Consider the following 14,459-nt stretch of genomic DNA (forward strand, 5'->3'; position numbering starts at 1 on the left):
TGGTGACATGAATAATATCCCAAGTCTGGGGGGTGCAGGTGGAGCCCTCCCACCAAAGCAGGCTTAGCCCACTGAGATGATTTCTACATCAATTCCCCAAGGCAGCACAGCCTTCTACACCCTCTTCTCCACTAAAACATCTTTGACAAATCCTATTTTTCTCCCTCCTCCTTTCTGATGAGTCCTCAGAGAGTCCCACCAATCCATTCTGATTCATATTTATCAGCTTGGGGCTGTCTTACCTTCCACCATCACCCTCATATTCTCCCCCAAGTTAATCATGGAAGACAGATGGATGATGGTACCCTGTGGAACCTAATTAAGATAAAAGCTTCCGTTGATCTCCTTGCCGTAGAGACAAAAGATGCTGCCAGCAATAACTCCTGGTACTGACACATCCGAAATGTGTAGCCCCTCGGAGGCTGGGGTCTTAATAGCTGCCTTCAGAACCAAAGAATCCCAGTTACACACCCCCACAACATGGACAGCTATGGAAGGTTGAGTATATAAATCCTGGACCTCGTATTTGCTAAAAACTCTTAATCTCTGAATTGGAAGCTGGCTACTCCTCACCACCTCCACCTGGTCCAAGCCCCCCACCATATATTACCTGGATTATCAAGTATCCTCTTCATTGGCCTCCCAGATTTTATCCCTTCCCTCTCCATAGCCCATTGTCAATACAGGAACACTGCCATACTGTTGTGTTCCTTTTGGAAAAAAAAAAAAAAAGACTCATTCGCCCCTCTTTTCCAAACCCTCCAATAGTTTCCTCAAGTCATTCAAAGTAAGAGCCAAAGTCTCTACATGGCCCTACCTATTTGGCCACATCCATGTCTCTTTCCACTCATCCCTTGCCTACTCTTTTCCAGTCCTATTGGTCTCCTTGCTGCTCCTAGAGCACTCAGTATTCTCTGGCCATTTGCTTTTCACACTGGCTACTTCCTCTGACTGTTATGACCTGACCTTCCCCCAAGTAGCCATCTGGCTCACTCCCTCCTGACCACCTTATTTAAATTGAAACATACACTACCAATCACCCTCACCCTGATTCATTATTTTTTTTCGTATGGTAGTTGCCACCTTCTACTCTACCAGATAACTCATGTGTGCATTACTGGACAACGAGCCCCTAACTACCACAAAGACAGAGGTTTTTGTCTGTTTCATTCCCTGCTGCTTCCCCAGCCCCTTAAATAGTGTCTGGTACATAGTAAGCACTCAATAAATGTTGACTGAATAACTAGATAAATCAATGGGAATACAAAAAGTCACATTACTAAAGATGGCTAGAAAGAACAGAGGCAACAGCGGCAAGAGCATGGAAAGCAACATAAGATAACATTCCCTGAAGGATAATCATCAAGTTTTTGACAGTCTATAGATGTTCAACTTGCCCATATCAGTCCTGTATCTCATAAGTACACCTAAAGTCACATTAATGTCCTGGCTCTGTCACTCCCTGGCTGTGTGACCTTGGGCAAATTACTTAACCACTCTGACCTATGATTTTTCTCATGTATAATATGGGAATAATAACAGAAACCCACCTCATGAGGTTGTTGTGGGAATTAAATGACTATATATCTAAGGGGCTTAGAATAGCTCTATAAGCTTAGTGAGCAGTTACTATGTGCCAGCCACTGTGCAAAGAGCTCTAAATATATAATCTCATTTAATCTCTACAGCAAGTAACACTTCCATTTGATAGACACCTGAGGCACAGAGAAGGTGAATGACTTTCCAAAGGTTACATAGCTAGGAATGTGCAGAGGAGGATTTGAAATCATGCCTCTCTGACCTGAAAGCCTAGGTTCTTATAACTCTATTTACATTCCACCCACTGTGCCATCTGCTCTCAGTCTAAAGCCATCTGTTTCCATTCTCAGGTCCTTCCCCCCAGCCGCCCCTTATGAAAGCTCCATGCCTCAGGGCACATCCCAGTGTGTCTATCACCCTAAGAAGAGGCCACTAAGTCAATATGAACGTTCCCTAAACTTACCAAGTCCCTAAGGAACTAAAATCTTCTCAGGACTTCTCCCTCAAAAAGTGATGCCAGCAATAGGGAATATCATCAGGTTTTCTGCCACATCTGAGCATCCAAACGAAAGAGAATCCACTGTGACAAGTGGATCCTAATCAGTCCTCACAGGGGATCATTTAGTTCAGCAAACTGTAGGGTTTCTCTGTGGGAGTGGGGGTATGAATTTTGCTAGTACTCTCTGCCCCAACTCATTCCCACAAATTGTGTGTGTGTGTGTGTGTGTGTGTGTGTGTGTGTGTGTGTGTGTGTTTTGCCTTTTCAGGGCCATGCCTGTGGCATATGGAAGTTCCTGGGCTAGGGGCTGAATCAGAGCTACAGCTGCCAGCCTACACCACAGCCATAGCAATGCCAGATCCAAGCTGCATCTGCAACCACGCTGCAGCTTGCGGCCATGCAGGAGCTTTAACCCACTCAGTGAGGCAGGGATTGAACCTGCGTCCTCATGGATACTAGTCAGGTTCTTAACCTACTGAGCTACAGTGAGCACTCCATTCCCACAAATGTTGAACAAAATCTACGCTGTGTCTGGCTCATAGCAGGCACTCAGTAACAATTTCTTGAATAAATGAATCAATCAGTGAACCAGTAAATGGATCAAGGAACCGATGAATACAGGTGGACCACTTGGCTGGGAAGAGAGCCTCTGGCTAAGACTCCACCCACTCCCAGGGTATCTCACACCAATTTGACAAGGGAGCGAAATGCCAAACCACATGGATTAAGACTCATGACTCTATTCATGTCTAGTGCTTCCCAGATTTTTCAAGATTTCTCCCTACATGATGTCTCATTGTAAACCCACCCCAACCATAACAACATTTGTGCTTGTTGGAATGGGAATGGAAAGCAACCAAGCGTGAATGAAAGAACTTCAGCCCTTAAGTCCAAAAGATGCTAAGCTCTAGCCCTGGTTTTGCTACCATCTGCCACTAACTTACTATGTCACCAGTGGATGGCCTCTTCCCCATTCTGAGGACCAGTTTCCTCGTCTTTAAAATGAAAAGGGTCAAACTGAATATAAGATCAAAGTGTCTTTCATTTGGTGATAATATTTCATTTGGAAAGACTCCAACATCTCTCCGGATAGAAAGGGAGGGAAGAAGAGGGCCAAATTTTACACATCACAAATTTCCCAATGATTCCTCAATTCTCATCTGTGAATCTCTGGATATATTTATTCCTACCAATAATAAATGTTGTTTTACTGTGTAGTCATCATGGTCTTAGGACTATGCAGAGAATGCGCTATACATTCTTATTTATTCCTCACAACAAACTGTGAACCTGGTCTTGTTGTGTCATTTATAAGTGCTTTCAGCTGCCAGAAGCAGAAAACCTGACTATCAATGGCTTAAGCCATAAAGACACTCTTAACAAGGAAACTGGATGTCCCACTGCTGATCCAACATCTCAATGGCATCATTAAGTATCTAGGTTCTTACATCCTTCTCTTCTTTCATTTTCAGGGCCCTGGTTTTTCATTTATAGATTTGCCTCATGAGCACAAGATAGCTACCATGGCTCCAGACATCATAATCCAGATGATATAACCCCACACGGCATTCAAAGCAGAAAGGAGGAAAGGAAGAGAGAGAGAGAAAGTCTCAGGTTAGTACTGTTCTTTTTTTTATTGGAGAAAAATCATTCCCATAATCTTCTATGCCAGCTTCCCTTTTATCGTATTGGCCAAAACTCAGTCACATAGTCACCCTTGGCTGCAAGGAAGGCTAGAAAAGTATATGTTTTTTTCAATCCTTACAGTAGGAGGTGGACGTGAGAAAAAAAAAAAAAAAAAACGAGGCATGCTATTGGCCAGGGAACCAACAGCCAGCACTACTCTTTATTCCCATTTGAAGTTCAGAAAACTGAGGCTTGACAAGGTTAAGGAACTTGTTCAAGGTCACGCAGTAAATAAATGGCAGAAGCAGAAGCATAATTATGCCCAGTTCCAAAGCCTGTGCTCTTAACTACTGTCAAATCCCAATGTGGGTACCAATTAGACCTTAAAACATTGAATGGTAGACAATTTAAGTCATGTTCTATAAAAGAGAACAAGGATTTCAAGTCAGACTTAAAGATCCAATGATCAGAGAGAGAGGAAATGAATCTCCTCTAGAAAGCAACAGAGTCCTGCTCAGATACCTGGCAGGCTGGTAAAGATGAGGCAGCATTGTCCCAAGCCCTTGGCACCTCCTCTCAATTACAAGTTTGACTTCACACAGTTTTGCCTGGCCCTCTGCATAAGCAGCTGAGTCAGAAGATGGTTGTCCTGAGGAGGGAAGCAGGAACCCTAGAATGGGCTGGTCATTCCTGGGCCCTGTGTCAAAGGGCTATTAATAGCATAATCACTCTCTCCTATGAAGGCCAGCAGTGACAGGTCTTTTAATGAAGGATAATGGCATTTTGCATTGAAATATCCTCAGCCACTGACTCATTATTGCAGTAGCCACCAGAAAGACAAGTAAGTCAGAAGGAAGGCAGGATTTGTCATGCCTGGCGAGAAACCAGGCTAAGATGTGGACTACTAGGAACCCTCATGACCACTGCAACCAGAGCAGGAAGCCACTTAGCCCTTTTTGGTGGATAACCAGACTGCATGGCATATTCCCATCATCACAGACAGCTCTATTATAGAGTTCTAAAATGGAATGAGGCTGGAGGAGGGTTAATTTCCCAAAGGAAAATCAATATGCTGGGACCTGAAGAGGGGGAGGATGGCTGTTGAAGAAGCCCAACAGATGCTCCTGAGAGTTGGTCTTAATTTAATAGTTGCAGACTTTTGAAACTAAAGAGTGCTATGGACCTTTCTTCCCAGAGGAATAAAACTATGAACAATTCCACAAACACAGAATTCTGCTTAGAATTTCATGGGGGGTCACAGGCTCCCTGGAGCCAAACAAGGAGCAGCGACCCCAGTTCCAAATGGCTGGTGTTCAGGGAGTTTTTAGCAAGACAGTGGGATCTGGAGGGAATAACTTTTACAGGCTTTATTGCCTGAGTGCTGTCTCCAGAGCTTCCTTTAATCTCCACCCAATGCCCTTAGTCTGGGAACAAGAAGAATTTGTCTCTACTCCTAATTATCGGGTAAGACACAAACGATGCAAATATTATGCTAAATGAGGCCCCTTAAAATAGCAGAGAGCAAACCAGCACTGAAGATGCCTTGTCATTTGCAATTTGCAAACGAGTTTGATGCCTTTCTTCAACCTCTCCCCACTCCCCACCCTCGTGCTTGATGTTAATCTGAATTCCTGAAGGAGTCACCTTCCCCCCCAGAAAGGTGTCCCTTGAGGGGAGGAGGGGAGGAATACAGGGGGATGGAAATGCAGTTTGATTGCCTCCATCTGATTAGTAATTACGTGCCAAGAGCTGCTCTGCAGAGAAGCACTGTCACCCTCTGATGAGGAAAAGGCTCTGAGAGGCAGATTCCCCAGGTGGAGGGCGGGAGGGGAAGGTGATGTAGAGGGGAGGAAGGTAGTAATAGATGTGCAATTGGGGGATGACTGCTGGTTGGGCTGGGGGAGAGGCAGGTAGGTTATTCCATCCTTTGCCAGCATTTCCACTCCACCATTCATCAGCATGGGTGACCTTGAGCTTTTCATGGCTTAAACTGTATGCCTCAGTTTCCTCATCAGTAAAATGGGGACAAAGCTGGTACTTGCTTCTCAGAGCTGTTGTGAAGATTGAATAAAATCTTATTACAGTACAGGCGTCCAGACAAGGTCCAGTTCAGCCTCCAAATGACAGGCTATTGTGCTTGGAATACACCATCTCAAGGTCACCCTCCATCTCTGCCAACATGGCTTTTGACCTATATTCTTTAAAAATAGAACATAATTGTCTTCAACCAAGTTCCAACTACTTGTGTCACCAGAAAGGAATGCTGGCTTGGGCAATCCTAGACAAAGTAACCCAACTCGCATATTTGGTTTCAGTTGTTTTCATGAACTTCCTCACCATGGATGAAGAATGAGAAAGGTAATTCAATTCATCCAGCATCCTCAGTTGTTCTAAATGGAGACAAGAACTTGGAAGGAAGGATGCCTATTAAGCACCCCTCCCAACGGGGCATGGGTGGCACAGTACCTAGTGAATGTCTCTCCCCATTCCTCAAATATGAGAATATGTTACTCAGCCTACAGATTGCTGGGTGGCCTTGGGCAACTGGCTTAACCTCTCTGGTCCTCAGTATTTTGTGAGTAAAATGAAGATAATAAAGCCAGGCTTCTACATTGCTTGTTCTTCCTTCTGCATTTCCTTTTCTCTTTCCCTCTAAATGACTTAGATCAGAGCCCCTCTCCTCTGCCTTTATAAAGAGCACACCCACCTCCCCCCAGAGCACACAGGCCCCAACTCATCCCCCAAGATCTGCTTAGCTTCACCACATCCTATTTTCTGTTCCAAAAAGAAAGTGGTCCATTTTGGTATTGTGTGTGCCGTAAATGAGTATAGTGATTAGACTGCATTTTTACTGATTTGTACTGGTTACATTTTTCTGACCATGGCCCATCCCACTGAGGGAAGAATGGGGCTAAAGCAGTGGCCCTTAGCTGTGGCTGCCCATTGACTCGCCAGGGGAGATTTTCAAGTATTGATGCCCAAATTCAACTCAACTTCTCTACCCCTCACTATCCCTACCATGAGATTCTGCTTAATTCATTTTGGGTGTGGCCTAGGCATTGAAGGCTTTTTTGTTTTTTTAACTGAGGTTATAATAATTTGCAGTTATGTCTGAAGACCACTAAGTTAGAGAAACTAGGGCTAGTGAATGATCTACAGTGATAGGGTAAAGTCTTAAAATCATATTTTTAAACTTTATCATAAGGAAAATAATATATATTTTGCTGAGACCAGCTCAGTAGGATGGGGCTGAAGAACGGGTGCTGTGAAACTTAAGGAAAAAAAGTTAACATAAAACAAGACACAGAGACATTTATCTTAAGTAAAGGTGGGAACCGGGGGACTCAAGGTCTCAGGGACCAAGAGCCCTGCCTCAAGAAACCACACTGCTTTTATTGTGCTCTTGAGGATCAAGTGAAAACGGGGTTGTAGGTACAGGATATAGGGGTTTTTTTAATTATTATTTTATAAGTTCTTTTATTATTTTAAAAGTCACTTAGCTGGTAGATGGTTAAAGTTTTACTCTAAACTTTAAGCATTTAAGAATCATTAGCATTTGAGTTAGCTATCTATGCATAGCATTTCAGAGAATCCTCACTGTGCTTCCGAAAATGGCATGCCTATTTGCGGCAACCCTGTGTGCCTAGGTTTGCACATTGGTTCTCTTTGCTAATGCATATTCAGCTAACGACCACTCATAAACCACTTGGTCATGAGGTTCCTCTTTCTCTTATTCTTTAGAGGACATATCATGCTTGTGCAAATGGCGTGCCAATCTGCACAGGTCCAGGCATGCCTAGACCAATATATTATGTCCTCATTCAGCTTACCCCTCGAATAACCCATGCCTTTAGGTCTTTGTTCTTAAGCTTAAGTCATTTACCATCACCGTGACTGTTTCTCAAGCAGGAAGACGGGACAAAGTAAGGAAGGACAAGATGGAGTTTTCAGCAAAGAGGCTAAGAAAATATTATAAAAACATGTCTCACAACAATATTTTATATATAATTACATATTTGACCACAGTTTTTTAAAAAAAAATCTTTTTGCTCTCCTCAAAGCCATAAGACAAATTAGGAAGCCAAACAGTTAACTTCTTAAAAAGAAGCAAACAGATATGGAAAACCAAGGGGAAAGTATGCATTCCCCCAATAATCCCTAAACAAATTTTAAAACTCTGTCATATATGAAGAGTGCTTTTAACTCAATAAGAAATATGAAAGAAAACTAAAACTCCAACAAAAGAAAATGAATAAAAGATATGAAAAACAATTCTCAGTAGGATAAATACAAGTGTCTATAAACTTATAATTAAAAAAAAAAAAGCCAGCCTTTTCAATAATCAAAGAAATGCAAATGGAAACAAGACACTGGCTTTAAACCTATTAAGTTAGCAAAGACAAAAAGAAAACTTTTCTGCTGGCCGGGGTAAAGGAAACACTCTCAAACCCTGCTGGTGGGATTGTAAATTAGTTCAACCTTTCTGGAAAGCAATTTGGCAGGACAATCCCAATTATGTTAAAAAATATATATGTACATTTAAGTGTATGAAAAAATACTAGGAGGAAATAAAACAAATGTTAACAGCAATTTTCTTTCTATAATAAGATTAGGGTGATTTTTATTTTCTTCTTTATACTTTTCCGTATTTTCCAAATTTCCACAGTGAATATGAATTGCTTTCATAATGAGGAAAAAAGAAAAACAATGAAAAGAGACACATTTTTTAAAAACCTTGTTATGTTCCTTTGAAATGTGTTTTTTACTGTTTCATTCCAGGATGCTTGGTTTTGCAACGCTAAGCTCTTTCTGAGGAGTTTTGTTCTTCACCCTGAGAGAGTTGTCAAATAAAAGGACCTGGTTATTTTAGTATGTCTAGCAGAAAAGGAAGCACACCTGCTCTGTACTGCTCTATACTCAGCAGACCTGTGTAGGTGTTTTGGCTTTGTCCCTTCTTGGCTGCATGACCTTTCGGTGAGTTATTCAAACTCTCTGAGGTTTGGAGTCCATATTTTTAAAGGAAGACATACAGTCATTCTTACCTCATGGAATCAAATGAGATGGTTTATTAAGTGTCCAGGACAATACCTGGAGCATAGGAGGGGTTCGAGCAATGGTAACTGGTACCAACCACATGATGGGGGAAAGCCACGAAATCCTTAGAAATGGGAAGCAGGCATCCAGAGGGAAAATCCATCCCACTTGGAGAAAATATCTTGATAAGCACACCCATGTCACTGGTCCCATGTTACAGAGGGGACTCGAGCGGAAAGGCAGAATTCTTTGCTGAAGATCTTCCTAGGACTTCAGGATTAGGGGCTGAATAAGAGCAAACCCCAGCTTTCTTTTTCTCTTTTTTTGGCCCCACCCATGGCATATGGAGGTTCCTGGGCCAGGGACTGAATCTGAGCCACAGCTTCGACCTACCCCACAGCTGCAGCAATGCTGGATGCTTAACCCACTGTGCTACAGTGGAAACTCCAAGCCCAGCTTTCTTTTTTCTTTCTTTTTGTCTTTTTGCCATTTCTTGGGCCGCTCGCTCGGCATGTGGAGGTTCCCAGGCTAGGGATCCAATCGGAGCTGCAGCCGCCGGCCTATGCTGGAAGCTCAGCAACGCAGGATCTGAGCCGCGTCTGCAAATCTACACCACAGCTCACCGCAACGCCTGATCGTCAACCCACTGAGCAAGGGCAGGGATTGAACCCGCAACCTCTTGGTTCGTTAACCACTGCGCCACGACGGGAACTCCCCCAGCTTTCTTTACCCTTGAAATATACTCAGATTCCCAAGCCAAGAACAGCATTTTCTTTGAGTCTGAGTTAAACCAGAACTAAAACAGGAAAGTTCAAATGGCCCCTGGCTCCTGGTTTACTAGCCGGTCCAAATAGGCAGTCTCGTTCTTCCTCCAGCTGCTGTCAAGCACAAGTGAGAAGTGAGAAAGTCGGCTGAACTCCAGGGGCAGACTGTGTAGTCTCTTGTGGGTCACAGTGAGGACTCTGGCCTTTAACTGAAAAGAGGCATTTTTACCTTTTTGTTAACTGATGTGTCCTCAACATCTAGAACAATGCCTGGTACTTAGTAGACACTCAATAAACAGTCATAAAAAAAAATACCATGTAGCCAAAAAAACTTCCTGCCACAGGAAGGTATTGATGATAGGGGTTTGTTCTTTTTTTGTTTTGGGTTTTGTTTTTTGGTTTTTTTTTTTTTGTCTGCGCCCGCGGCATATGGAGGTTCCCAGGTTAGGGGTCTAACTGGAGCTGTAGCCACCGGCCACAGCCACAGGCACAGCAATGAGGGAGTCTGCGACCTACACCACAGCTCACGGCAATGTCGGATCCTTAACCCACTGAGCGAGGCCAGGGATTGAACCCGCAACCTCATGGTTCCTAGTCGGATTCGTTAACCACTGAGTCACGACGGGAACTACAGGGTTTGTTGTTTTTAAAGGCTGATTACAAAAGAGTATAAAACTGGATCATCACAAATTATTGACGGAGGTTTCTTGTGCATTTGATGGCGGCAGTGAATTTGCCCCTTCACCCCTTTGTTTCAGTTTTTCTAACTGCTTATTTACAAAAAAAAAAAAAAGAACTTATGGTATTTGTGTCAAGAAAGGAGAGAAGAGTTCTGGTCGTGGCACAGTGTTAACGAATCCGACTAGGAACCATGAGGTTTCAGGTTCGATCCCTGGCCTTGCTCAGTGGGTTAATGATCCAGCGTTGCCGTGAGCTGTGGTGTAGGCTGCAGACGCGGCTCGGATCCTGCATTGCTGAGGCTCTGGCATAGGCCGGCGGCTACAGCTCCAATTGGACCCCTAGCCTGGGAACCTCCATATGCCGAGGGAGCAGGCCTAGAAAAGGCAAAGAGACAAAAAAAAAAAAAAAAAGAGAGAGAGAGAGAGAGAAAGGAGTGAAATAAATGAATAAATTGGATGCAAGAGTAGGAAGGAAGAAAGATTAATTCAGGCTGTGAAGTCCAGACTACGTCCCCTCCTCTGCATCCTCCAGCTCTTTCTGAAGACACACACACACCCTGGAAGCCTTTCTTCCCTTTTCTGGCCTTGCCCTTGCCGCATTCCAGACTCTTTCTGCTCTGGGAGCTCCCTTACCTCCTGCCTGAGGCCACTGCCCAGCAGCTCCCTGGCCACAGTGGAGGCTGCATTCAAGTCTGCAAACAAAGACAATTAGCAAGGGCCTGCTGCCTGGCTCCTCTAATTGTCCATGCTCCTGAAAAGAAAGAAATGATGGTTCTTTCTGAGCAAAATAAAAACATCTCAGCATTAGCCCCACAAGCATACAGAGAAGGTCTCCCCTAGGAATATGCAGAAATTTCCAGGGATGGCAATCACATGACAAGAAGGCCAGTGGCCCAGGAGAGGTGAGGACCGCTGACCAGGATGGCAGCTTGACTGGCTCTCTGAGGACTGACTGTTAACTGCATAATGTGAATGCAGGCCTCAGAAAAACAACTGGGTTCAAATCCATCCCTACCATTCACTGACTGGGTGGCCTTGAGGAAAATCACACAGCCTCTCTGAGCCTTGACTATAAATGGGAGCAGTGACAGCACCAGCCTCAAAGGGCTATTGTGGGAGCTAATGGAGAAAACACCCAATAAGACCTGCTGATAATTGTCACTTAGGAGTATACTTTCCCCTCTGCCTAGGCACCCTTCTCTCATCCCTTACTACATCTAACTTTTTTTTTTTTTTTTTTTTTTTTGCTTTTTAGGGCCGCACTGCAGCATATGGAAGCTCCCAGGTTGAATCGGAGCCGCAACTGCTGGCCTACACCACAGTCACATCAACGCCAGATATGAGCTCCATCTGTGACCAATGCCACAGCTCATGGCAATGCTGGATCCTTAACTCACTGAACGAGGCCAGGGATTGAACCCACACCCTCATAGCAACTAGTTGGTTTCCTAACTGAGCCATGATGGTAACTCCCATATCTCACTAATTCATTTTTTTTTTTTTTTTTTTTTTTGTCTTTTTGCCATTTCTTGGGCCGCTCCCATGGCATATGGAGGTTCCCAGGCTAGGGGTCAAATCGGAGCTGTAGCTGCCAGCCTACGCCAGAGCCACAGCAACGCGGGATCCGAGCCGCGTCTGCAACCTACACCACAGCTCACAGCAACGCTGGATCCTTAACCCACTGAGCAAGGGCAGGGACCGAACCCGCAACCTCATGGTTCCTAGTCGGATTCGTTAACCACTGCGCCACGACGGGAACTCCTCTCACTAATTCTTAATCATCCTCCAAGATCCAGTTCAGATATTACTTCTCCCAAGATGTCTCCCTGACCCCTCAGGCTGAATTGGGTGCCCTTGCCCAGTGCTCCCAGTTTACATACTACTTATCTGAGTAGGTCAGGGCTCATTGGCCGTGAGTGACAGAGACAGCCCCTGGCAAACTTAAGCAGTGAGAGAGTTGATGAGAACGATGTCAGTGCTCAAGAAATCAATATAAGGTTGGAGAACAGGCCTAAGAATGAACTAAGGATCTTCCAGGGAGTCAGGAAGTAGAATCTGCTGGGTGGAAATAGAAGCTGGACTCTTTCAGATGCCTTGTCCCTCTGCTCAGAAGCAAATTCCAGAGAGGATGGTGGACCGGCTTTGCTAAGGGCACAGGCCCATCCTTTGGCCAGTAGAGTAGAGGTGGGGGGAAGGGGAGCCAAAAGGGAAATGATAATTCTGCAGGTGGCTTACATCTTTGGCAGATCCTGTTTTCCCTCTAGATCTTTATTCTAGCTCACAAAGGGGCACCCACACCTGGTCTTCCATTAAAAGTAGCTGCTGAGGTTTCCTTTTACAATTCAGAATCTTGGGCTCTGCCCCAGGTATACTAAAGCAAAATTTCCTGGGACAGAGCTAGGAAACCTAAAAAAATTTTTATTGAGATAAAATTCACATCACATAAAATTAACCATTTTAAAGTGACAGTGACACTTAGTACATTCACACTGATAAGTAACCATCGTCTCTATCTAGTTCCAAAACCCACTCATCATCCCAGAAGGTAACTCCTTACCCATTAAAAGGAATCCCCCACATCCCATTCCCCCTGCCCCCCGGCCCCTGACAACCACTAATCTGCTTTCTCATTGTATGTATTTGCCTACTCTGGTTACTTCATATAAAAGGAATCATACAACACAAATCCTTTTGTGTAGCTCTTCTTTCACTGAGCATCATGCTTTCAAGGTTCTTTTATGTTGTAGCAGGTGTTAGAACTTCATTTCTTTTGATGACAGAATACTATTTCATGGTATGGATGGACTACGTTTTATTTGTCCATCCATCCACTGACAGACATCTGGACTATTTCCATCTTTTGGTGACTGTGAATAGTGCTGCCCTCAACTGATTTTAAGTTCACCAACTTGAGAGTTGCTATTTGGGAACTTTGCAGAGGTGACAATCACTTCAGAAAACCAGAGGGCTCAAAATTCAGTGAGCTTCACTCAGAATTGCTTGGAGAGCTTGCTGAAAATACACAGGCCAGAGCCCTACCTCCATTAACTCTATTCCAAAGATTTGGGTGGGACTGGAAACTTTCTTTTTTTTTCTTTTTTTTTTTTTTTCCGTCTTTTTGCTATTTCTTTGGGCCGCTCCCGCGGCATATGGAGGTTCCCAGGCTAGGGGTCAAATTGGAGCTGTAGCCACTGGCCTACACCAGAGCCACAGCAACGCGGGATCCGAGCCGCGTCTGCAACCTACACCACAGCTCACAGCAACGCCGGGTTAAGCAACGCCGGATTGTTAACCCACTGAGCAAGGCAGGGACCGAATTCGTTAACCACTGCGCCACGACGGGAACTCCTGGAAACTTTCGTTTTCAGTGAGGCTCTCTTCTTTCACTTAGCATCTCCCCAAATCCCCAAATTTTAATACAAATGGCCAACCTACCATTCTATAAGAAATGGTGACTTATAAGAAGAAAGTTATCCATGGTTGCTTGAATTGTGGGTAATTTTTTCTATTTTTTAAACACTTGCCAATAGTTATCAGATATTCAATAGTGAACATGTTTTACTTTTATATTTAAAATTAGGAGTTCCCATCATGCTGCAGCGGAAACGAATCTGACTAGGAACTATGAGGTTGTAGGTTTGATCCCTGGCCTCAATCAGTGGGTTAAGGATCCAGCATTGCTGTGGCTCTGGTGTAGACCGGCAGCTGTAGCTCTGATTAAACTCCCTAGCATGTCAACCTCCACATGCCTTGGGTGCAGTCCTTAAAAGTAAATAAACAAACAAACTAATAAATAAAATTATGTTAAGTATTAACCGAATAAACAAAGGAAGAGGGAGTTCCCATTGTGGCATAGCAGAAACAATCCAACTAGTGACCGCCAGGTTGCGTGCGGGTTCGATCCCTGGCCTCACTCAGTGGGTTGGGGATCTGGTGTTGCCGTGAGCTGTGGTGTAGGTCACAGATGTGGCTTGGATCCCGAGTTGTTGTGGCTATGGCATAGGCTGGCAGCTACAGCTCTGATTCAACCCCTAGCCTGGGAACTTCCATATACCATGTGTGTGGCCCCAAAAAGCAAAAAAAAAAAAAAAAAAGGCTCTAAATGCCCCACCTGATTCCCAGCTTCTGCTTTTCTTCAGCCCCTGCCACTAGCAAGGACTTCCTGACCACCCCACTCTGGTGCTCCCCCAAGCTCAGGTTCTTTCTGACAAGCACACACAGGTATTAAGAAAGTCAACCTCTACAAATACCATGTGATGTCATGTCTATGTGGAATCTAAAATATGGCACAAAGGCACTCAACTGTCCCATGAGTGG

General features: G+C 44.2%; 1 protein-coding gene across 26 annotated transcripts in view; it reads right to left on the reverse strand.

The window, feature by feature from the left end:
* The window catches only part of SUDS3 (SDS3 homolog, SIN3A corepressor complex component), a 423,529-nt gene that overhangs the window by 95,315 nt on the left and 313,755 nt on the right, over nucleotides 1-14,459 (reverse strand). The window contains exon 15 of one of the 26 annotated variants that reach the window (XR_014825535.1): nucleotides 10,776-10,893. The exons of 24 other annotated variants lie outside the window; for them this stretch is intronic. The gene's annotated coding sequence lies outside the window, so the exon portion shown is untranslated. Of the gene's footprint in view, nucleotides 1-610; nucleotides 711-10,775; nucleotides 10,894-14,459 lie in introns of those variants that run through there. One more of the 26 variants, XR_014825536.1, reaches the window with a different exon arrangement.

Source organism: Sus scrofa, chromosome 14 (assembly GCF_054392235.1).
Source record: "Sus scrofa isolate SSC_HxYL_T2T_F1_AM1 chromosome 14, Sscrofa_HxYL_maternal_Yorkshire_Landrace_v2.0, whole genome shotgun sequence".
Lineage (NCBI taxonomy): Eukaryota > Metazoa > Chordata > Mammalia > Artiodactyla > Suidae > Sus > Sus scrofa.